The sequence below is a fragment of the Mastomys coucha genome, unplaced genomic scaffold (genome assembly GCF_008632895.1).
Source record: "Mastomys coucha isolate ucsf_1 unplaced genomic scaffold, UCSF_Mcou_1 pScaffold18, whole genome shotgun sequence".
In the NCBI taxonomy this organism is placed as follows: domain Eukaryota; kingdom Metazoa; phylum Chordata; class Mammalia; order Rodentia; family Muridae; genus Mastomys; species Mastomys coucha.
In genome coordinates, this window is record NW_022196900.1 from 52,183,776 (window position 1) to 52,188,687 (window position 4,912).

The 4,912-nt window shown below is 40.5% G+C and overlaps 1 long non-coding RNA gene across 1 annotated transcript in view; it reads left to right on the plus strand.

Annotated features, from left to right (window-relative positions):
• Nucleotides 1-1,062: 1,062 nt before the first annotated feature.
• The window catches only part of LOC116095437, a 9,321-nt gene continuing 5,471 nt past the window's right edge, over nucleotides 1,063-4,912 (plus strand). Inside the window, exon 1 of the long non-coding RNA XR_004120591.1 lies at nucleotides 1,063-1,114. This is a non-coding gene — a long non-coding RNA (uncharacterized LOC116095437). The remainder of the gene's footprint in view (nucleotides 1,115-4,912) is intronic.

Below are 4,912 nucleotides of genomic sequence, written 5' to 3' on the forward strand. Positions count from 1 at the left end.
AGGTGATAAAGAATTGTAGTTCATATAATATATCCATGACTAAAATCAGCCTAAAGAGCATTCCCACCATATTTCCTGTCTTGGAGTATCATTGCTGTGAGGAGACACCAGGACCAATACAACTCTTATAAAGGACAATATTTATTTGGGGCAGCCCTACAGGTTCAGAGGTTCAGGCTGTTATTATCATGGCAGGAGCATGACAGCGTCTAGGCGGAAGTGGGACTGGAGCACTCGAAATTTCTAGATCTTGTTCCAAAGACAGGCAAAGACTATCCTGCAAGAAGCTAGGAGGGTTGTCTCAAAGCCCAACCCCTTCATTGATACACTTCCTCCAAAAAGGCCACACCTTCAATAGTGCCACTCCCTATAGGCCAAGCCAAACATACTCAAACCATCACATTTCTTTATATATTTGTGACTTATTCTCTCTCTCTCTCTCTCTCTCTCTCTCTCTCTCTCTCTCTCAGTGTGTATATCCCTCCCTCTCTCTCTTCCTCTTTTTTCTGTTTTGTTTTTCTTTTAATTTATCTTTCATATACTATATGAAACTATAGTATATAGTTTTTATTCTCTCCCCTCTGCCAGTGTCTCACATTATCTCCCCTCTCCCCAAGATCTGCCATTCCTTCTGTTTCTCACCATAAAAGATCAGATCTCCCAAGGACATCAAGCAAATACAGCATAACAGAATACAGTAAAGCCAGGCACATAATGTCATACCAAGCAGAATACAGTAGGTTCTAAAGGGTCCCCCAAACAAGAAAAAGAGTCAGAGGCAGCCTTGATCCAATTGTTAAGAATACCATAAGAACACCAAGCTCCTCAGATATTATATATGCAGAAGACCTGGTTCAGATCCTTACAGGCTTCCCGATCTTCCAGAGCACCTGAGTCCCAGTCATTTGATTCTATATGCTGTGTTCTTGTGGTATCTGTGACACCTCTGGTTCCTTTGATCCTCCCTCCTTCCACATGCTTTGTAGAACTCTTGGAGTTCTGCCTAATGTTTGATTCTGGGATTCTATGAATTGTTGGGTGAATTCTCCCTGATCGCTCTGATGTTTATTCTGCTAGGCTTTGTCCCCAGAAAACTCTGCAAGCAGGACACACAGTAAGGCAAAGGTTTTGTGGCTGGGTTGTGGTCTCAATCGCTCTGCTTGAGACTGTGACTGGTCAGAGAAGCAGACTGATTCAGGATCCATGCACTACATTACTAGATGTTTTTGCTGTGATTACTCTTAAATATTCCATGTAGTTTCTATTAAACTAGGTTTCAACCTTGCCCTGAAATGCTAATTCCCAGGCATTTCTTCCAGTATTTTCTCCCTACCTTTTCCATGATTTGATTACTCATGTTCTCAACTAACTCTACCCTTTGTTCACTGGTGAAATCTATTAGATTTCCCATTCCCAGGGAGATCTTTGTTTCCTTCCCAAATTACTCCTTGTTACTTAGCCCCTCTAGGTCTATGGATTGTAGCATAACTATCCTTTTATTTACACTTATATATCCACTTATAAATGAGTACATAATCATGTTTATGTGAGTCTGGATTACCTCACTTGGGATAATTTTTTTCCTACTTTCACCCATGTGCCTACAAATTTCATGATGTCATTGTTTTTGACAGCTGAGTAGTACTCCTTTGTGGAAGTATACCACATTGTCTTTAATCATTGTTTAGATGAGGGATATCTGGATTGTTTCCAGTTTTTAGCTATTATGAATAAAGATGGTATGAACATAGTTAAGCAAGTATCCTTGGGATAAGATTGATAATGCTTTAGATATATGGTCAGGAGTGATATAATTGGATACTGAGGTAGTTCTATTCTCAGGTTTTTAAGAAACTGGCAAATTGATTTCCAAAGTGGCTCTATAAGTTCATACTACCATCAAACATGGGAGCTTGTTCTCCTTGCTCCATATCCTTGCCAACAAGAGCTTTCACTTGTGTATTTATTTTATTATTATTTTATTTGTTTACATTTCAAACATTGTTCCCCTTCTTGGTCTCCCCTCCATGATCTACCCACCCTATTTCCCCCATTTTACCTCTAAGAGTGTGCTCCTCTGCCTACCCAATCCTACCTCACCCCTCTACCATGCCCCTTTTCTGGTGTATCAAGCCTCCACAGGACCAAGTACCTCCCCTACAACTGATACCAGATGAAGCAGTCCTCTGCTACATATGTAGCAGGAGCCATGGACCAGCCCATGTATACTGATTTGTTGGTGGTTTAGTCCCTGGGAGCTCTGAGGGGTCCATTTAGTTGATACTATTGTTCTTTCTGTGGGGTTACAATCCCTTTCTGCTCCTTCATCCTTTCCCTTAACTTTTTCATTGGGTTTCCCAGCTCAATTTGATGGCTGGCTGTGAGTAGCTTCATCTGTCTTAGTCAGGTATTGTCAGAGCCTTTCAGATGACAGCCAAACCAGGCTCTTGTTTGTAAGTACACTTTGGCATCAGCAATAGTGTCAAGAGTTTGTTGTCTGCACGTAGGATGGATCCCAAGGCAGGGCGATCTCTGGATGGACTTTACTTCAGTCTTTCCTTCAGTCTTTTTGTCCCCGTGTTTCCTTTAGACAGGAACAATTCTGGGTTAAAAATCTTGAGATGGTTGGATGGTCGCATTCCTCAACTGGTAGCAATGCCTTTCTACTGGAGGTGACCTCTTGAAGATCTATCTCTCCACTGTTGGGCATTTTGAATACTGTTATCCCCATTGGGTCCTGGGAGCCTCTTTGTATCCCTGGTGTTTGGGATTTTCTAGTAGTTCTTATGCCTTGTCGCCCACTGCTACATATTGTTATTCATTCTCCTGGCCCTCTAAACTTCTCTCATGTTTCTTCCTATACCTGACCCTGCTCCAATTTTTCCTTCCCATTCCCTCTCCCATCCAACTTCCTCCTTCCCTCTGCTTCCCATGATTATTTTGTACCTCCTTGCAAGTGGGATTGAATCATCTATACTTTGGCCTTCTTTCTTCTTAAGCTACATATAGTCTGTGAGCTGTATTGTGGGTATACTGATATTTTGGGCTAATATCTGCTTATCATTTAGAATATACTATACACATCTTTTGAGGTCCTATGGAGGCTCAATGAATCCTGCAGGGGAATGCGAGGGTGCTGAGGCAGAAGTGGGTATGTGGATGGGAGAGCATTTTCATAGAAGCAAGGGGAGGGGAAGGGATAGGAGGTTGTGGACAGGAAAATGGGAAGAAAGAACATTTGATATGTAAATAAATAAAACAAAACAATAACAACAAATCAATGTCATCTCAAAGTTGTTTGGATTTGCAGCTGCATGATAGCTAGCTAAGGTTATTGAACTTTAACTACTTCTTTGCTGTTTGAGATTCCTGTGTTGAAATATCTCTCTTTTTAAATTGGATTATTTGGTTTCTAGATATCTAATTTTTTGAGTTCTTTATATGTTTTGTGAATTATTCCTCTGTCAAATGTGAAATTGATGAAAAAGTTTTCCCATTCTGTGTGCTGACATTTTGTCTTATTAACAATGTCCTTTGCCTTACAGAAGAATTTCATTTTTATGAGGTATCATGTATTAATTGCTGATCTTAGTGCCTGAGCTACTGCTGTTCGGTGCAGGAAGCTGTCTCCTGTGCCAACTCATTCAAGGATATGCTTCATGTTATCTTCTATTAGGTTTAATGTGTCTTTTTTATTTTGAGTTTTTTTGATCCACTTGGACTTGAGATTTGCACAAGGTGATAGATATGGATCAACTTGCATTCTTCTACATACTGACACCCAGTTACCATTTGTTGAGGATGTTTTCTTTTTCCTTTGTATTATATCTGACTTCTTTATCAAACATTAGGTATCTATAAGAGCAGATTTATGTCTGTGTCTTTGACATTATTGTATTGATCTACATGTTTTTTATGCTAATATGATGCAGATTATATAACTACAACTCTGTACAAGTTGAATCTGGGACTCTGATACACCCAGAACATCTTTAATTGAATAGGAATATTTTATCTATCCTGAGTTTTCTGTTTTTCCATGAGGTTGAGTATTGTTCTTCCAAATCTGCAAAGATCTGTGTTTGAATTTTAATGGTTAATTCATTAATTTAAAGATTGCTTATGGTAGGATGGCCATTTTTATTGGAAATTTTCTTTATTTATATTTCAAATGTTATCCCATTTCCTGGCTTCCGTCCAAGAAAGCCCCTATCCCATGCTCCCTTCACCCTGTATCTATGAGGGTATTCCCCCACCCACCCATCCACCCACTTCTGCCTCCTTGCCCTGGCATTCTGCTACTCCTCTACACTGGGGCATCAAGCCTTAACATTACCAAGGGACTCTCCTCCCATTGATGCCTGACAAGGCCAACCTTGGAGCATGTCCTGTTGGAGCCATGACTCCCTCCATGTGTATTCTTTGGTTGGTGATTTAGTTAATAGGATCTCTGGGGTATGGTGTTGATTGATTGATGTCGTTTTTCTTCCTATGGGGTTGCAAACCCTTTCAGCTCCTTAGTCCTTTCTCTAACTCCTCCATTGGGGTCCCTGTGGTCAGTTCAATGATAGGCTGCGAATACTCACCTCTTTATTTGCCAAGATCTGGCAGAATCTCTCAGGAGACAGCTATATCAGACTCCTATCAGCAAATACTTCTTGGCATCTACAACAATGTCCGGGTTTGGTGACTGTATATGGTATGGATCTCCATGTGGGGCAGTCTCTGGATGGCCTTTCCTTCAATCTCTGCTCCACACTTTTCTCCATATTTCCTACAGTGAGTAGAACTCAAGAAGTTAGACTCTAGCTAATCAAATAACTCTATCAAAAATGGGGTACAGATACCGAAGGCAATCTACAGATTCAATGCAATCCCCCATCAAAATTCCAACTCAATTCTTCACAGACTT